Consider the following 20,177-nt stretch of genomic DNA (forward strand, 5'->3'; position numbering starts at 1 on the left):
TTTTCCAGGTGGTTGCTATATGGTCTTGAGGGTCCTATGAGATCTAGGAAAGTCCTTCCTGTAGCTGCTTTCCTGCCATCAGACCCTGTTTATCCTCTCTGACACCTGATTTGGGGGGATAACTTCTGGCATTTTAGTACTCTCTTTGTCCCACGCCAGTTTGCCAACTCAAGAAGCAGCACAACCCCAAAGTTAGACTGAATAAGTAAACTGTGAGTGTGCTTTGCTTTCTGAACCTTTCCAGCATTTCAGGGTCACATCTCTAACATGTCTTTGCAACAGTGGGAGTTAAAACCTGGTGGTGCATGTGTACGTGCTAAGAAAAGTGAGATATCCACACAAACAGCTACTGTTGAGGAGACAATAAACACAGCAGATGCTGTGAGGGCTGATGGATCTTCCAAGCTTAGCCCCAGACAGGTGTCTTGGGCCTCTTCCATTACACCTGTGGTTCTCTCCTTACTGCCATTTTTTGCATTTCACTTGTGCTTATGACCTTGCCCTAAATCGAAGTTATTCTTGCAGATGTAGCACACTCTGAAGAGCACCTGGAATAGGTTTGCAGGTCTGGCCCCTTGTTTTGGCCAAGTGATTTCTGCATGGGCAGGGAAGTGCAGATTTAGCAGCCTGGGACCAGGGAAAGTGATTGCAATTCACGCCTTTGCCTTTGATGCTTTGTAGCTTGGGTGAAAATCAGTCCAGTCAGGATCAGTTGCATGAGGACATACAAGTGCCTGAAGATGCCAGTTAATATCTTCATGCTGTTTATTTTGCTTTTAAGCTGGATCTGGGAGTTTTCTTTCATGTTTGGGAAATAAGAAGAAGTATTTCTTGTCTTTGCTTTTATTGCTATTCTCCAGCCTGCAAGCTGCTGGGGTAGATGTCCCCACAGGTGTGCAAGTGCATGCTGCAGGCCCTGATCTCAGCTGGAGACTTGGGTTGGATCACACTAAGCCAGCCCTGGAGCTGAGTGGCTGAGATGCTCTTTAAGCCCTGCAGAGCTGCATGTAGTGGAGGGTATCTTTTTCCCCAATGAACATTTGATTCCCGCAGCACTATGGGAAAAGGGACATATCTGCACCACCTGGGTGTTCCTCCATCACTTGCTGGGGCCGAGCAGCACCTGCTCACAACCAGTGCTTTGCCTTGGAAGCCCCTGAGGGCTGCTGAATGTATCTGCTGCCTGGTTTCTCTCTTAGTTAGTCTGCATGTAACAGCCTGGGAGATTATTGCCCCCACCCATCCATCTTGCCAGACAGATGTTAGAGATGGTGATGGATGTATCTGCTCTCAGATTAAAAAGCAGTTTAAAACACATCCCCTGCCAGCTGTGCCCCTCTGCCCTGTTAGCTTTCAAGTGCTCTCTGGAAGAAATCCTTTTTTGTTGTTGTTGTTGTTGTTGTTTTTTAAATCAGCCCTACCCTTTCCTGCAGTCTTCTTGTGCTGTTCTCTGCCTGGCAAGGCCCCAGCAGCAGCCCCCGGGCAACGTGGCACGTGTAGTGGAAACGACTTTGGCTGACTGGGATGCTTTTGCAGGGAGTCCAGGTGCTGTACACAGTACAGTGGGGAGGAGAAGACGCCTCCAGATGGAAGTTAGAGATCTCTTCCTCCTCCCTTTTTTCTCCTGAACCCAGAAATTCAGTGGTTGTGTCAGCATAACTCAATAGCACGGGGATAGAGAGGAGCTGGAGCCTCCACAGCACAAAGCAAAAGCCTCAGTTTGCTCTCAGTTGCCTGTTGCAGGAACCCCTTTGGCTCCTGGTGCTAAATGGAGAAAAGGAGCTGCATGGGGAGGACACCACAGGACAACTCCTTTAGGGGGAGAGTGGATGCTTTCTCCTCTGCATTGAACATTTGTATACCAGCTTGTCCTGCCCTGATGTCTCTGCATAGGCAATCTTTCCCTTAGCAGGAGTTTTCCTGGCTTTTCCCTGGGACCTTGAGAGTTAGTCATCCCCACACTGCCTTCCCAGGGCTTCTCATCCTGCCAGAGCCTGTAACAGCATGGGCTGTGGTGCAGGTCTCACTCCTTTCCTCAGTTTGCCCTGCAACAGTGGAAGCAAGGATGTGCTGGTCACTGCACTCAGATTAAAGGCTGGTAAACTGCCCTTTGGCTGAGGTAGATTTAAAGGTCTAAGAGCAGCAATGCTCAAAAAAATACCTCCTCTCTTGGTGGGAGATGTGGGTGAGAAATTCTCTCTTGGTGGTGATGCTGTTGGGACGGTGATGCTGTTGGGACAGGGATGCTGGGATGGCAGCATTAGTGGGAGATGGCTCTGCCTGCGTTAGTCATGGCAGTGGAGGGGAAACCCGTAAGATAAAAATGTTAATTATGTGTGTTCAAGAGATAGATAAACATTACTTCTACCAGCACCATAAACCAGGCCTGTTCTCCCCACCTCCTCCCAGATTTTACCAGCCTAATCTGGAATTTTCTGTGCAATATTTATTTTTCATCACTAAGTCTTGAAGGAAATGTATTTTCAAGCAGCCAGTGACTTCTTTTTTCTAAAAAAACTTTGTTTTCCCCTGAAGTCAGCTCAGAGCACCTGTCTCTTGGAAAACCAGGCCCCTTTAAGATGTCTCAGGCTGCTTTGAATCACTAATTGCTTCTGAATAGGCAGGCCAAATGTTTTATCACTTCAAACTCCCATAGCAATGCAAATCTATACAGCTGAGAAGCCTCTTTCCATGCATGGGGGTGATGGGTAAAGATAAGGATTAAAAATAGAAACAAATTCAGCCCGGGGGTCCTCTTTGTTCCTCCCTGCCCTCGGTGGGGTTGCCAGGGCTACATTTGTTCCCCTGCATCGTTTTTGGATGAGATCCAGTGCCCCTTGAATGCAAAGGCAAGAGGTACAGTGGCGGGAGAGGGCCGGATGAGGTCCTAGGTACATACATATTTCATTGCCCATGCCAGGCTCTGTATTGTTTTCTCTCTCTGGTTTCACAAAGGTGGTGTTTTCTAAAACTCCCACTTGTTGCAGGCGACACAGTCCAGGCTTCATCCCCTCTAAAGTTTCTGGCTTTTCAGTCGTTTCCCACTCTGAATGGCAGCCAGGCATATTTCCCATGCCTGGGGGGAAAAAGGGGGATGCTTGGTAGGAAAACAGGACTCGCCAGAGCACTGTTTGGAGGGGACTACATATGCTGTGACATGTCCCCCTCGGGGCTGCTGTGTGTGTTTTGGGCTGTGCTGGCTCACACACTGCAGGAGATGAGCAGCACTTTGCAAAGCCTCACTGGTACAGAGCTGGCCTGACTTCTTTAACTAACCCACAGCCTGAAGGCAAATATTGACTATTAAGAGGTGGAAAATCTCAGTGAGCAAGGGCAATCTAAATCCTCCTTTTTGCTTAGGTGGCCTGTTATTAGAGCTGCCTGCTGTGTGCTGAGTACGGCTGTGCTCAAAAATTGCCAAGAGCTCAGCATTATGGGAGCAAAAGCCAATTTACTGAGTTTCCAATAGAAAGGAAGATACATGCTGAATGTGCATCTGTTGGATGATATTTCTGTTTCAGGCATGCTGCTAACATACAAATGGAAAAGCGACTTTGCATGATTTATGTAGTTACTAGAAAACCCTGGGTTAAGAAGACAATGATACCTTGTAGTGTATTGGGTACTCTTTGTTCTTAGCAGAGGAGGTTATAAAATCTATTTTCTATTTGGCTCCCCAAGTGAATTCCAGTTGACATTACCTATCCTACTCGAGTACTCTGGAAATGGAGAGCAGATAAAGTATCCTGACAAATAACATCTTCATGTAAAATCGATAGCTAATAAGAAATCCGTCTCCTGAAGATGATAGCAATTTATCTTTAAAATTAAAATAAAGACTGCAAAATTTTGTCAAAGAGAAAAACAAAAAATCTCTGTTCCTCTTTGTTTAGGTATTATTTGTGTGTTACAGGTGCATATAGGATCCAGTTAGGACTTGATCAATTAAGGATAACTCTTGTTATCTTCATTGTATTTTTAAAAGAGACAGCTGCTTTCCCACCAGACTGGGATTTCCAGGGCGGCACAGAGGAACTGGAATGATTTTAGGCTTTCAATGCTGTTCTCCAAAGACTCAACAGGACTGAAACTCGGGCTTAAATCTTTCAGGGGTTTAAGTCTTCAGTGTTGGGTTCCAGCCCAGGTGAACTAGGCTTCATACATCTTACTGAACTGGGGTGTTTATACATAGCCCTGGTCCTCCTAGCAGGGAAAAAAAAAAATTTAAAATAAAGGTTTTGAGTATAAAAAGGACAACTAGAAACGAAAAATCTTGCCTATACTTTTCGAGCTTGTGTGTAGAGGTGGTCTTGGGTGTCCAAGTCAGTACCTAAAGCAATCCAGTTTTGGGACCCTCCTTATTTCTGCCCAAGGTCCCCACTTGGAGACCACAAAGGCACAGAGCTCGTGCAAGGCTGTGCTGTGCTCTGACACCTCGCACCAGCAACCCCAGTAGAGCGAGGCGTGGGAGAGAACCTCCAGTGCTGGTGGTGTGAGAGGGCTGTGAGGCTGAAGATGCAGGGCTGGCTGTGTAATGGGGGGAATTCTGAGAGCACAGCCTGGCAGGTGGACCTGTTGGAAAAGCAATTAGGGGCCAATGGGAACGGCACGGGTAGAGAGCAGGAAAAGGTGTCCTGAAGGGTGGAAGCTGTGCCAGGCTCAGGTGCCCTCCCAGCTCGAAACTGGGAGCCCAGGCAGGGAAGGAGGGGGAATAGCTGGAGCAAGAACCAGAAAAACCTGCTCACACCAGCCCAGGATTCACATTACTCACACTGCTTTAAAACAGGTCAGGTTCGCTTTGGTTTCCAGGCAAAGATGGCCAAGCTGCCTAAGGACTGTTTCCAGCTCAGCTTAGAGCAGTTCCGAGCTCCTGTGTGCCCGCTCACTGTGTTCCTGCCCCTGTGCACTCCTACCCATCCCCAGTGCAAGGTCTTTCCTGGGATTTAAGCCTTTCTAAGCAAAGGCTGGGCTAGAGTCATGCACAAGGACATGTTTCCCAGCCCACCTGAGGGGTGGTAACCATGAGTGGTGGGATCACATCTAGGCACCCTCATCTCCTGACCTGCCACAAGCTTTGGCACTCACACAGCAAGTCCTGTCCTTGAAGCTGGACAGGAGACTGCATCTGGGGATGCTCCCCATTGCAAAGGAAGAGTGGTCTCCCTCCCCCAGATGCTATCACAGGTGAGAAGCTCATGGCAGTGGTGCAAGCTGTCCTGCTGCAGGTCCCATCCGCAAACACCAGGGTCAGCCTCACATGATTTATCAGGTTATTATAGTCAACTTCAGCTGGGTGTGAGTAGCAAAGACGAAACCACTTTTTTATTGAGAAGAAGGAGGGGAAAAGGAACTAACAGAGTTAGAAATCAGATTGTCAGAGGCTAATGGCTGTGTCTGCTTATTAGGCAGCAATAACAGTAATTTACCTTTGAATCGCAATAATTCATCATAACACTTTCCACCTACCTCATGAACCCTTGCTGCTTATCTCACCCCTCTTGTTCAGGGATCTGAAAGCATTTCATAAACATTAATTAATTATTCCTCCACACCCCTGGAAGCAAAGTAAGCATTATCCCAATTTTGCAGCTCGAGAAGCTGAGCTCACCTAAAGAGATAATAACTGAGCAGGGGTGCAGGAGCCCAGAGAGCAGGCCCCTATCCCAGCTTCGACTGCAAGCACCTTTCTGCAGAGTGCCGAGCGCAATGTGGACACTGGGGGTGTGGTCCAGGGTAATTCAGTCCTTCATCCATGCACGTTCCTGTGCTTGCCTCCATTTTCAGATGGCAGGAGAGGTGTAAAAAGGGTGAGTGTTGCTCCTGCCTTGGAGATGCCTCACACTCATCACTATCTCATCACCTTCAAGCCTCCACCACAGGGACCAGGCACCTGCCAGTGTATGGAAGTACCTGCCATTATTCACAGTAGGACTCTCCCTTTTTTTAATGACCACGTTAATGACCCTAATCTGTCGGTGTGAGTGTGGTTAATCCCACAGCTCTGGAGACCAGTAGTTCAGAGACGATTCCTCTCCTGCCCTCTCACACCTCACTTAGCATCCTAACCTAATGCTCCAGCACTGAGATGAGCTGGTGAGACCTGTGCAAAGCAGATAGCACCACCCCTGTCCTGGCTTGAAAATCTGACTGCTGTGAGTAAATATCCAGGATGCAACAATAACAAATCAGGCAATCTCTCTCCAGTGTCTCAGGTAAGGGATGTGACACGTGAGCGACATCCTGAAACAAGATGCTTGACATTAAACCTGTGCTCAAGTGCTTTGATGGATCTCGGCCCTTGAAGAAGAGGGAGCCTGTCTCCCTGGATTCGGTCTGTGACAGAGATGTAAATTAAGGGGAGAATGTCCCCTGCAAATAATGAGCTTTGGCAGTGGAGGGGAGGATGAGACACCAAAGGTCCATGCAAGCTCAGCCTGTTGGGAAGGGGAATTTTTTTCCCCTGAAACCAACGGTTGACTTTTGGAAGCCAAATGGGTTCTAACATCAGAGCAGGAGGAGGGTCGTGTTTCATAGACAAGTCATGGTGGATTAAATGTAAATGAATCTGCAGTGTGATGGACAAATGGAATCAGTGCCGGGAACCCCAGCTCCTGGTGGGGGATGGATTAGTAATGGGTACTGGTGCATTTGCACACAGGGAGGGAGTGAATGGCAAGGCAGGGAGGTTTCCAGCATTGCCCTGCCTGTAGCACTGAACGAAAGAGACATCTCCGGGCTCAAAGAAGAGAGGTCAAGCCTAGATAAACACCAGCTTGGTCCCCCATCAGAGAATCACTGAGGCATGAAGAAAAACTTTAACAGCTGCAATGCTGCTTTTGAACCTCCTAGTAAAAGGGAGGGTCAGGAGGTCAAAACTTTCAATGCCTCTGGGAAGAAGAGGACTTTTCCCCACAAGCCTTTGAAAAACTGAACTAAATTAGCATGACCACACTGCTAAATGCTTGGGAAACCCAAACAGCTCGGGTCACAGGCTACCCGAGCAGCAGAATGGCAAAGAGCTGTTGCATTCCCATACTCAACAGCCATAATTAATGAGGCTATTTCCTAGGCGAAAAGCAGGTCTTCTGCCCAGCACCTGGACAGGAAACAAAACCTTTCGGGATGCGCCCCTGGGCGTCTTTTCTTCTCCTGATACTGTTGCCTTTTCCCCTTTCTGTTTCTCCCATCCATTTTCTCTCTCTCACTTCCATCCACCATTGTTTCAGCCGTTTTTTCCTCCGCTGCTCCCAGTGTCACACAGCTCAGCTCGCTGTTTGAAGTGGGGAATGGCAATGAAGTTGTAATGATCCAGCCATGCTCTCCCCTGGGGTTGCTGAATGGGAATGCAGGAGCTCCAACCTAACTAAATCACTTTTTTTTTTCCTACTTTTTATTGCAAAAGGGGTATTTAAGAGCCCTGTGTCTCATTTTGAGTTACTCACTTTCACTTTGAAGGTAGATTTTTCTTGTTTGGACCTTTTGCAAGAGCCATTCTAGCAAAGACCAGGCAATGCAAACTTCTGGAGGATGTAGAGACCTGGAATTTTTTACTCTGACTCTATCATGGGTTTCATGTTCCTCTTGTACTCTGAGTGTGGTGGGCACCACTTTTCATGAGACCTTTTGCATGTCTCCCTTCACAGTGCTCACCACCAGAGATGTGAAAAGCAGAGAGGCACATGCAGACCTTGCAGTGGCTGTCAGTGCTTTTGGGAAAGGGCTGTATGCCTGCACAGGGCAATCCAAAGACATGAGACCAGCGTAGCCAAGAAGTTGACTGATTCAGACTGCAATCCTGCAGGCTGCTATTGGGCATCCCCATTCCTATTGCAGCCGCAGGAGACAAGTGCTCAGCAACTTTTCCTGGCTTGCTGCAGAAGCGGAAGGAATACTACCTTGAATAAAGCAAGAGGACAGGAAATGCATCACATTTCAGAGGTCAGAAGGCCTGCCCTTGAAGGAGAACAGCTCATCTACCCAACAATCCAAGGTCTCTCCTCCCTGCAAGCCCTAGCCCAAGCAGGGCTGCAGGTGGAAATTAGGGGCTAGAGTCTGTAGTACCCTGGCAGTCAGCTGCAGGGCTCTGCAGTGCCAAGCCCCAATTTGGCTTTCGTGTGATGCTGCAGCATCTTTTCTTTCTCATGTCTCTTGTTGTCCTAGAAACAGAGGAAAAATTTTTCCAGAGAAACCCTTTTGTTACACTTGAGGCAGCGTCTGCTGCCTCTCACCAAAACAGTGTATGGTCACAAAATAAAACCCTTGCCAGAAAATATACGGCAAGTTCAAAGCCTTCCAAAGAAACCTGGAAAAACTTAATAGTCTCCAAATTTTCCCAAAGCCCTAAGTGTACTGAAAGGGTCAATGAGCACTTCGTAACACTGCTACCAATGTATGTTGAGCAACAGAAGGCAGTACTCTTGTGAATGTATATGTAAATATTTTTAGGGATGTAATTATATGTATTATTTATACATATTGTTGAGAGAGAGAGAGAGGTCCTCACTTCTAGTTTTGGATTACAGCTTTTGAGGTGGAGGGTGTCTGCTGGAAGAGAAAGTCAACATGCCATATGGTACTGACCACTTTTCACTCCTGGTGCCAGGCCTTTCCTGGAAATACTGGGATTTTGGGGACAATTGTCTTTATTTGAGAGGGAAACTCATCTTCTGGGGAAAACGTGCCCTTCCGTGTGCTCAGCCAGGCAAGGGATGCACTGGGTAATTTCTCTCAGGTGCATGAAATGTTGTAGCTGTGTCAGGAAAGGATAGTGACTAACAAATTTCCTGAGGCTTGCAGGATCTGGAGGCACATTCCCAAGGCCTCAAGAAGTCCTTGGTAAGGGGAGAAGGAGAGGAAAGCAGGCAGGAAGGTTTGACAGCCATGATGCTGACCACATCCAGCTCCTGTGGGGAGCAGGGGATGTGGGGCACCCCTGAAAATCTGGCTTCCCACTTTTTCCTTTTTGTAAGGGGCCTGAAAAAGAGACTTTCCTCTACTTTCTCCTCCCAACCACAGCTCAGAGTGTTTTGGGTTTGTGCCAAAAGCCAAAACCCAGCAGCTCTGCAGATTCTGGTCCCTCAAATACCCATTTTCCTCTCATCCCCCATACTGACCGTGGACTGTAGCACGGACTAGCACTGCTGGGCTTGGGTGGCTGCCCCAGGGAAGATGTGCTCTGCTAAGAGAGGCTACATCTGGTGACCTGCTGCTTACCCATGGTATGTTTGTACTCAGGATGGGGTTTTTGTGCAAATGTATTCTGTATCTGAAGAAGCCTCAGAACAAGGACACTTCTTGTGCTCCTGAGCACAGCAGCAAGACAGCATCATCTTCTTTGGGGAAACTCAGATAGGATTACTATCTCATCTGCTGCTGGAGAGAGCAAAGGACCTGCTTGGTTATGATTCAGCTGCTCAGGATGCTGAGACAGCATTGCTCTCCTCCCTAAAGCAGCCTGGCTGCTCAGTGTACAATGAGCACGTGACTTTTCAAAACTCTAAGATACACCTGTAGAAAACCCAGAGAGGAACCAGTGAGCATAAACCCAGAAATCAGCTCATTCACTACTCCTGGTCAGTCCCTGAACATGGCCTCAGCATCACAGGAGCTTTAAGAATAAATCTGAAGGTGGGCTGAGACAGAGCTATGGCTGGAGAAGACGGTCCATGAGCCAGTCTAGAAAAGCTCACCAGTGTGAAATTATACCTGAGACATTTTTATCCATCTCAGTAGATAGAAGGTGTGGAGAACTCTTTGTAGGGTGAAGAATCAAGGGATCATGCAGACATGCGAGTCAGAGTTAGTTTATTTATTTTTCACAGTAATAACTTTACAAGTGAAAAGGGATTTCCAATCTTTTTACAACCTGCTAAAGGTAGAAAGATTTAAAACTCAAAATCTTTTTCTTAAAAGAAAGACAACCGTCCTTGCTAGTGGCAAATGAACCTCTGCTCAGCTTGTGTCCGATTGGGATCTCAGAAGACTATCCAACCTATTAAATAAGATATTCATCTCCTGAGAACAGCCTTTGTTGTTTTCTTTTATAGATCTTTGTTCCTCCTGTGCTGTAAGGTCTCCAGGGCATGGCCTGTGTTACAGAGCGCCAGATGTACTATCTGATTTTAGGAGATCATAATTATGAGGAATATGTCAGAACAACAGAAAACTTCATTTAAAAACCCAATTAAAGCTGCCGAGTGACAGCTACGTACTTGTGTGTTGCATCACCTCCTAATCCCAGCAGCTTCCATGTGGAGAAGGGAGTAGTTAAGGATATCATAAACCTTAGATATGGATATCATAAGGCCCATATGAGATGGGGATTTTTCTGACTCTAAGTTAAAATTGACACATATTTTGTGGTGGAGCAGCAAACCTGAGATCTGTTTTGGAGCAGTAACCTCAGGATCCAGGGTCTGATGGGTGGGTTATCCTTTCTCATGAGTAGTAGGACACTTCACAAGACATTCTGGATAAAGAAATATAAAGGTAACTGTGTGTCTGGCACTGGGCTTGCACCAGCACAGGCCTTGCTGGAGCACCTTCACCAGCAGAGACCTGGAGGATGGGATGCTGATGCCATCCCCATTGCTTGGGGGGCCACAAAGGATGGGCATTGATATGCAGGGTGGGGGGAGCTTTCAGGTGGGTTTTTTGAGAGGTAGGATGGAAAAAGCTGACAGAGGGAGGAGGTGAGAAGTTTCCAAAGCCTCCAGCACAGCAGCAGACACCTGCTTCTTCCAAAACCGGCTGAACCTGTCTCCCTGCCATCATCTCTCTGCGGTTTTAGGGTGATTTAAGCCCCCGGCCAGCTGAAGGGCACGAGGCTTGAGGGCTGCACCCTCCTCCTGTGCCAGGCCAATCTCTTCCTCTCCAAAAAGGGGTTGTTTTCTCTGTTCTACTCAGGGACCTGCTGGGGCAGGTGGAAGTCTGGGCCCTGCTGTCGGACAGGCTGAGCGCTTCCAGCCAGGAATGATCCTGCCCATATGGCCCCACAGAGCCAGGAGTCAGGGATAGGGAAGTACAGTGTGGTTTTGCTTGGTTTGTTTTTAGGAAAGGAGATTTTAAGTCTTCTTTTAAAAAATATGATAACGTTTTTTGGAAATTTTTTAAAGATAATAACCTTTTTAAATAAAAGCAGAATTCAATACTTTAAAAAAGTTTTTTATACGAGTTTTATTTTGATTGGAGAGTTTTAAAGTTAAGAGATTAGGAGGAAAATGTAGAATTTATCAGTTCTTAAAAAACAACCAAACAGGAGAATTTAAGATTTTATTTTAAAAGGAGAATTTTAATTTATTGGTTTTTTAGAGGGGTTTTACGACTTTTTAAAAAGAAGAATTTAAGGTTGTTGGGGGAGGTTTTAAAAGAAGAATTTAAGACTTTTTTTTTTAAGAAGAATTTCAGACTTTTTTTTTAAGCAGCCGAGGTGACGGTGCGGGTTTCGTGTGTGGGGCGGGCTCACCTGGCGGGGGCGGCGCTCACCTGGCGGGGCGGGGCCCGGCGGGGCGGGGCGGAGGTCGGCGGGGCTCCGCGCTGCGGAGCGGAGGGAGCGGGGCGGCCGCTGCCGCCGCCCAGGAGAGCTGCCGGAGCCGCAGCTGCAGCTGCGCTTGCCGTGGCCGGGCCGGCGGCAGGTGAGTGAGGGCGGGCGCGGTGGGGCCGGGCCGGGCCTCCGGGCAGCGGCTGCCGCTGCTTTGCAGCACGGGGCGCGGCCCTGCCCTGCCGCAGCCGGGCCGGTACCGCCGAGAGCGGCGCCGAGCAGGGGGGCTGCGGCTGCGGCGGGGCCCCTGGCCCCGGGTGTCCGCGGACAGAGCCGTCCCCGGGGCTGCCGGCGGCTCGCCCGCCTGACAGGGCCCACCGGGGCGGAGGACAGCCCCACGGGGCTGCAAAGTGGGGCAGGGGCGGCGAGCAGCTGGCTTGGGGCAGGGCGCCGCAGTAACCCCGGCTCCCATAAGGAGAGCCCGGGCTGGGGTGACTGGGAGCGGCGTTCGGCACCGGCGAGACCCCGAGCCGCGCTGCCACCTGCCCGGTGCCGCGCCGGTCGTGTCCCGGTCGGTCGAGCACCGAAGTGGCTTTGCCTCCCACCTCCCCGACGCATCCCCAGCAGCCCCGGCCCACCAGCACGGTGCACCCAGGCCCTGCTGGCAGAAGCAGCATCGCGGCCCCACCGGCGCGGCAAACGCTGTCCGGAGCCCCCAGCGGAGGAGCCGAGGCGGCGTGGGGGTCTCAGCTGCCCGTGCCAGGAGCCTCCTCCCCTCGCATCCGTGGGGCAAAACCGCCCGTCCTTTCTCCCTTCAGAGACGTCTCCGGCTCCCCGAGGAGAGGGGTTAAATTCCTCGATAAGAGCCGGGCTCCAGCCGCATACTTCTGATGCCTTCTGTGAACTCTGCCGGCAGGTTGGCAGGTTGTTTCGTAACTCTACTTGTGGCCTGCTGCGGGGGGGAGAAGGGGGCGGGACGGGACACCAAACTCCTCTCCTGGCTTTTTTTTCCCTGCCCTGCAACAGCACTTTGTAATTGCAGGTTAGAAACCCAAACGTGGGTACAAGGGTATTGTACAGAAGAAAGGGTCACAGCCGTGCACCTCTGACTCAGAGTGGCTGCCTCAGGCACAGCCCATGGCACTCCTCTTGGGATGGCTGATTTCAGGAGAAATTAGGCGGAAACAGACGAGAAATGGTCGAAAGAGGCGAGGCGGGAGCTTTGGCTGCTCCTCGCCGTGAGCCGGGGCCCGCTCCCCGGGATGCCGGTGCTAACGGCGCGGGGCCCGGGCCCCGTGCTCTGCCGGGACTTGCCAGGCAGGCACCGGGCCCCGGCAGCGTGTGGGAGCACGAATGCCAGAGCTCCGCTGTCAAATGGCGGAGCCCTGGCGCCTGCCGGAATGGGGCAGCGGTGCTGCACACACCTGTCAGCGCACTTCGAGGGGCAGCTCTGTGGGGAGCTGCACTCCTCATGAGGCAGGAATTGCAGCTCTTCTTAGAGAGAAGAGAGCAAACCGTGTGCACATGCTGTATCTGCAGTGGGTAGGAGTGGGAAGCGTTTTCCGAACGCTGCTGGTTTTCCTTATCAGGCAGTGCCGGTGATGTCTTCTCAGGAAGGAGTTGTGGGGAAGGGGGGATGTTCTTACCTTCTGCTGGTACCGTTGGAATGCCAGGAATCCTCCCACATCCCAGTTATCTGCTGGGGGAGCCGGAGCACGGCGCCTGGACTCCCTCTCAGCATAGCTCCACTGGCTTCCCTGTGCCCTCTTGAAAGAAATGGCATGGAAATCCAGAAGCTCCCACAAGTGCATACATTTTCCTGACGCCTTTCTTCCACCATGTTGTTCAAAGTTGCGAGGCCGGGGAGTGCCGCTTGCAGCACTCACAGGATTGGGCACTGCAGTGCTGGGGGTCCTGCACTCTTTCCTAGCAAGGGGATGCCAGTTGCTCTAAAATATAAAACTCTTTGCAAATGAGTGTGAGAGGGACATGGGAATTAGTTTTGCCCAGGTCTTAAAGTGGCAGACCCAAGCAATAATCTGCCAACATGGGTGTGTTGTCCACCTCCACAGTGGAGATGTGTCCTGTGGCTGCCTTCACTCTTGCCACGTGCTGCAGGGAAGTATTGCTTGAGTGCAGCTGCATGGTCCACACTGGTTCATCCCTTCCACGTTTTCCAGCATCTCTCTGTCCTGTCTTGTTCATGTTGTCTTCTATAGGAAAAGCCTCCAGTGGTGGCTCGGAATTGACTGAAGTCCATGTTCTGTTGTTTCTCCATGTGCTGGGGAGGGAATGCTTTGGGACCAAATCCAGACAAAGGGTTAATCCTGCCTGGCTGGGAGGCAATGATGTGTGTGCCAAGGCTTCAGAGCAGAGTATTTTCTGGAGTCATGCAAGGTTGGGTGCTGTGGTGAGCTAGGTAGAAATCCAGGTGCTGCTTGACAATGGGTAGCTCTGTGCCCAAGTTTAAATAAAGGCGAGGGACACTTTAAGTGTCAGCTCTGTGTGTATGCATTGTTTTCAAGAGCATCTTTTTAAAGGATGTTCTTCCATCTGTCCCAACTTGTCTAAGCCCTTGTAAACCTGTGTATTCAAATGAAAGCATAAGCGTGGCTCCACTGAAGGTTTTTAACAGAATCCTATTGTTGTAAAGGATTGCTAACATTTTTATGTCCTTCCATTTTTCAGATGCCAGGTTCAGGAGCTCCTAAAAGCGGCTGATTATCTGGCTTTTTGTGGGCTGGACTCAGCATTTCTTGAGGGTTGGGGTGCTTCCAGCTGCCCCAGGCTAGTCATCAAGAATAACTTGTTGCTAAAAAAGAAAAAAAAGTGGGGGAATAACCTGAAACACTTTTTAACCAAACACATGGATGGATCAGCCCTAAGCTGGATGGAAACTTTGGGGCAGTTGAGCACCATCTGAATTTGGGAAGGTTTTTTCTACTGCTTTCTAACCATGCTGCAGTTCAGGTCCTGCTGAAACTCTTCATCTTTGGAGCCACATGCTCAACCTTCCCGTGTCCTCCCTGGTGCCTCCTGCATATCTGGGAGGACTGACAGTGGAATGTCACAGTGCTCTCAACAGCCTTTTGGCATCCAGAGCCCTCCATGGATGTCCTCCATGGTGTTAGACCTAGCATTGGGCTCCTGTGAAGAGCAGGAACTCTGGAGGCACCTAGAGCATCCTGCAGGCACGTTCTCTGTGTTGGCAGAGAAGCCCAGTGAGTGGCAGCTCCCCTTTGCTCCCTGCTTTTCCTGCCAGCCCAAGGAAACCATTGGCACCCAGATGGTGTTGTGAAGCTGTCTGACTGGGAGAGCACTTGTAGGGTTCTTGCTGGTTTAGTGACTCCTGCTGTGAACATTGCTTTCCCCAGGAAATATGAGTGTGCAGCAGGGAGCTGGTGTCTGCCTCTGGATGCTTGCCTGAGGCAGCTGGTGGTGTGCAGCAGGTTAGATAAACACCATAGGCATCTCTAGATAAGAATAAAGATGGGTTGTGTTGGTTTTTTTGGAGGCTTTGTGGTTGCTGTTTTCACTTGCCAATTTTTATTCTCTTTTCCAAGTTCTGGCAATGTTTGGAGGTGTCAGCACTCTGTTTTGCTAAGAGCCAAACATAATTGCAGTGGGAATGCTGGGTGGACCTCTTTGCATGTTGTGATCGGTGCTGGCTGGTTCCTGCAACACAAACACACACACTCTTCTCTGAGCTTAATTGTCAGAAAGCAGCTCGTGATCTCCCTGGGTCTTGACCAGTATGCCCAGGTCTTTGCTTGATGGTGTGTGCCTGTAGAAAGTTAGGTGTTTCCCAGGATTGCTCTGAGGTCATCTCTCCTTCCTCTATTCCCTGCCCTGATTCCTCTGGGATGGGACTTTCTCAGGGCAGCTTGTCAAGTTCTTGGGGTCCCATCCCAAAGGAGTGGCTCTGTGAGGCTTTCCCAGGGCTAACCCAGCCTGGGCACAAGGTTGTACCACATCATACGTGATCCAAGGTATTCCCACCTGCCCACCATCAGTGGGGAAAAAAAGCTGTGTCTGCACAGGTGTTAGTGCATAAGGGATTCCTGTAGTTGTTTGAGGGTTTTTGCTGGGTTTTTTAAAGACCTTTTCTATTGCTCTTTCTAGTCTTTTAAAAATCTTGCAAACTCAGCGTTGTATGTTGGGAAAGGACATTTTTTTCTCCCACTCTGGAAAGGAAGCATCATTGTGACCCAGGAGTGGAGGGACTAGAAACATGGCTTTGAATCTTTGAGATGCTGCATGCTGAGGACTAGCTGTCCCTCGAAGCTACTTCTCCTCAAGTACTTTTTGGAGTGCCTTAATGCAGTTTGAGGATTGCCTAGACTGAGACATTGGATTTGGTCTTGTCCTCTTTTAATTCATTTGGCTTTTTAATGACCTGCTGGGAGGTCATTAAAGGAAGTTAGGCTAGGAAGTTCAGAAGTACGTATTTCCCCAAAGCAACCCCATGTGAGCATTAGTTGCATGAGGATTAAGCACCTAAATGCTTCAGAAGAAACAATATATTTTTATTGAGTCTCCCACTCTGTGCAGGCAGGATTGCTGGCCCAGTCCCCAGCATGTGTTCCTATCCCATTTTGGTCCTTCAGGTATCACTGAGTGCTTGACCTATGTATGGAGCAGGAGGTGGAGTCCTTTGCTGGCATTAAAACCCCTTCAGCCAAAGGTCCAGCAAGGCAGTTTGGGGGATTAGAGTTGGTCATGCAGCCATGATTTCCATCACTTGTAGGACTGTGATTTGTACCCCTGGATGGATGTCCCAGGTATACTTGCCTCTCTGGAGATATGCTGTGATTTTACTGCTTTAAAGAGCTTATTGTCTCTGGGTGGGTTCAGGCAGGGACTGATAGCACCTCCACCTAATTAGTCATGTGCCAGGTAGTGTGAAAGCAGAGGCTTCTAAATTCCCCAAGGGTCTTATCAAAGGTTTCAGCCAGGATTCATTCTGAGTCTCTTGTTTATTTGTCTTCGTGTCTCTGTATGTGAGAGAAAGGAGCCTATTCAGCTCTCTGAAAAGGGTTATTAAAATCCTTTTTAATCCTACAAAGTTATAAATAAATATCCATGACAGCATGCACCTGCGTATTCATCATTGCATCCTCTCTTCTGGACACCCAGCAGTGTGTCCTTGACATGTGGCTGCTTTCTGAAGCAGGGTAGGAAACTGCAAGTTATTCTGGAAATGGAGAATAAAATCTGGAAGGTTTATCCCTAGTTGTGCATTTGCTAATTTGTTAATTACCCTCTCCTGTAGGAGGAGAATTGGAGTGGAAAGAGGATTGCTGGTGGCTGACACCAGCACTTCTAAAGGAGGACGGAAGGCAGGTTGGAGGGACAATATTTGTAGGTCATTTGGCTTTTCTATGTCCCCGGTCCTACTTGCAGGAGAGCTACAGAGCCTGAATTTTCCTGTAATCCTATGGAGATTAAATTCTTGATTAATTTGACAGGAGACAGGGAGAGTGTCTGTCTCCACTTGCATTATAGGTTGCCAAGGCTCATCTCATCCTCTGGGCTGGACTGGGTGAGCATCTCAAGGAAGCTGTGCTTTGAGGGTCGTTTCTGGCTCTTCTGGAGGCATTGGGAGAAAGACCTCATTGCTTGGGTTTTCCCCATTTTGGTCTCATCCTTGAACGTGCGAGGGAATGGAAATTCTCTTCTTTGGCTGGGGAGGAGTATTTCCAAGGCTTGAGCAGGCTCTTCCCTCTCAAGATTCCTCCTGTGTTCTGTGTGGTGACAAATATAACCTGTGTTCTGACATGGGGAATGGCCTGTGTGTAATAACAGGGCAATGTTCACAACTTGCATTGTGCTTTCGCTGATGACTGAATGCTGTGGAAGATGAACACAGCAGACATTCTGGACCTGCTGGCATATGAGTGCCATGGTTGTGTTTGTGTGGATGCTTTGGCAAATACCCCTCAGAGCTTGCCTTTTAAGAGCTATATTGTGAGTCATCCCCTAAAGATGATGCACCAAATCTAGATCAGCCTAGAGCCCCAAGATACCTAGACCTAGTCTTGCCCCTGCACTGGGGGCAAAGCTAGGTCCATCCTGGGCATGGCATCAGGGTGCACACAACTGCACAAGAAAAAAAGAGCATGGCAGTGCAATAGCCTTTCGTCTTTCCCCTCTAATCTACACGCTTGCTAATTTTTCTTCTCCCCCTTGTGAAGAAACTACGGATTTACTTCCAGCTGCTTTCATGAAGTCACTCTTCGCATGTGGGACTGGGGGTGACGGTAATGGTTACGGGAATAGCAGGTGCTGCCAATGGTTCCCTTGCAAACCTTTGTGTTTAGGGCAGACTTTCCTAGCCAGCCCTGCCAGCTCTTCTCCCCCCATGGACAATAACCATTAGTGCTGCAGGGGAGAAACACGATGCGGGAAGGTGTGAAAGATGATCCTTCCGCTTCCAGGCTGAAGCGCTGTAATGTGAGTGTGTGCAGTAGGTGGAGGGGTGTTTTTGCTGCTTTTAATTTATAATGAGCTTTTGGTTGGTGGCTCATCTGTGGGGTGGACTGACTAGTAATCATCCCTAAAATGTCACTGCCTGTGATTCTTGATGTTTCACATGACTCTCAATGCTGACCTGCCATGGCCACAAATCTTAACTTGTCTAAGAGGGAGAGAAGGTTTCCCTGCTTTTTCACAGTGCTGTTTCTGAAGTTTCCATGTAGATCTGATGCTGTAACAGGCCCAAAAGCTTGGGTTAAAAACTAGAAATCCTGACAGGTGGGGTTAGGATGGAGTGAGTGTCTTTGACATCAGTCATGATGTGAGCCTCCCTCCCCTAAATCCCTGCTGAAGGCCATCACCCTGAGGACCATCCCCATCCTGCATCACAGCCCTGGGCAGGATTTGTCCCTGACTCTTCCTGCCCTGCTCAACATTGGCGAGCCTCCTCAGGCATGTTAGCATGGGTCTGTAATTTTTGGGAGGAAGTGGAGCAGAAAATCTCTAAGCCTCTATTTTTCTCTTAATGGGGGGTTGCTGACATGGTGCTTATGGCTCTCCAGAAATCTGTCTCTTTGGGCAGTTCCTGCAAGATTGCAAGATCCTTGTGTGGGACATGTCCCCCATGGGCTGCCAGAGGATTTTGGTGGTGGTCTGTGACTTCTGGCTCAAGTCAAGCTTTAGCTCTCGAGCATGCAAATGCCACAAGACATAGTTTTCCTTTGATCTCCTTTAGTGCAAAAAGCCCTTGAAACACGGATGTAAGTTTTGCTGATGCCAAGTGTGCATTATGTATTGTAGGATGCCCCCAGCAGAAGCTGTTTGCTATTGAAAGGCAGCAGACCCTAGGGAGTGTTTGGGCTCGGGTCCATCCATACATCCCTGGTAAAAGTGCACCATCAGGTTAAATTACTTATTTTGGTAATTGGCTAAGTTTTAGGGCTTTCTGTCAGGTGCAACATATCAGAGTAGGGAGCTGGATGGGGGATGATGGGTGAACTGAGGATATGGGGTTATTATGGCTTCCCCTAAATAAGCTGCTTGGGCGTGAATTAGAGCCCCATCCTGCTGCTTCCTTGCTCCTGGGTGCTTGTGGCTGCCTTGCGTAAGAGCTGGTGGCTTCCTTAGGCCTGGGGGCTGAGAAGCCCTTGCACACCCTCCCTGTGACAGTGGAAGAGTGAAGAGCTGCCTCTCTGGGCTGTGACCACTCTGGCAGGACTCGTTTGTCACCTCTTGAGCTTGTTTAACCCATGTCAACTCTTTGTGCAGGGATGAAGTTAACCCATTTTCTGCTCCAGTTTGGAGCTCTGTGCAAGCATCTCGCCCGCACTCTGATAGCCCCCACGGTGATGGACAGGACACTGCCCTCTTTGATAGGCGACCGTCTGGACTGCCTTGCACCGGGCCAGGGGATGTGTTCCTTCAGGATCCTGGGGCCAGCATCCTCAGGACGAGCTGGAATGGTGGAAAGGTCATGCACCAAGTGGCTGCAGGCAGGGGCTTTGCCTGGTGCTCCCAGCTGCGGTGGCAGGGAGCATCGGTGGTTACCAGACTCTGCTGCACGGACAGCTTGTTCAGAGATGTGGATGGTCATCTCTGCCCGGCATGGGAACTTCCAGCCTGGGAAGTGCCACGGCATCAAACCTTGCTGTACCTGATCCGTGCTCAGTGTTGGCCCTGCTGGTCAACCCTGACCACAGCATCGCCTTCTGTCCTGGGATGGACATGGCATGGAAAGCCCAGCAGAGCTGCTCAATCCCTGCAACAGCTCAGCCAAGGACAGGTGATGCCACTCCAAAAGAGGGTCCCGAAGCAGGAGGATACAGTTCATGGTCTGGAGGGAAACCTGGACCATGTTCCATCCCCTCCAGCCTGCTGCAGGTGCTGTCAGGAGGCTTCAGTTATTTATGGATCTTCTCTGTGTTGGTCACCTGAGTAACAGGGAGACTTCTGCCCCACCAGAGGTTTCAGCAGATGGGCAAGTACCATCTCCCCTTTGGTGCCCAGGAGCTGGGCCTGGTACTTCAAGCAGGGAGAGACATGAGGAAGTATTAAATAGCTGCTGGATGTGTCACCGCAGCAGTTGATGCAGAGCAGTGAGTCACAGCCAGCCTGCCAGCGCCCCGGCATGGAGGATGGCAGCACAGGGCCACCCTTCCCCTCCCCTCTTGCTGCTTACTCATGCATTGGGTTGGGGCTTTTTTACTGGTGTGTCTGCACACGG

At 49.6% G+C, this 20,177-nt stretch overlaps 1 protein-coding gene across 5 annotated transcripts in view; it reads left to right on the top strand.

Annotated features, from left to right (window-relative positions):
* The window catches only part of RASSF7 (Ras association domain family member 7), a 44,448-nt gene that overhangs the window by 15,256 nt on the left and 9,015 nt on the right, over positions 1-20,177 (top strand). For 3 of the 5 annotated variants that reach the window (XM_039552511.1, XM_039552512.1, XM_039552510.1), the window contains exon 1: positions 11,530-11,633. The exons of the other annotated variants lie outside the window; for them this stretch is intronic. The gene's annotated coding sequence lies outside the window, so the exon portion shown is untranslated. Of the gene's footprint in view, positions 1-11,529; positions 11,634-20,177 lie in introns of those variants that run through there. 5 annotated transcript variants of the gene reach the window in all.

This window comes from Corvus cornix, chromosome 5, assembly GCF_000738735.6.
Source record: "Corvus cornix cornix isolate S_Up_H32 chromosome 5, ASM73873v5, whole genome shotgun sequence".
In the NCBI taxonomy this organism is placed as follows: domain Eukaryota; kingdom Metazoa; phylum Chordata; class Aves; order Passeriformes; family Corvidae; genus Corvus; species Corvus cornix.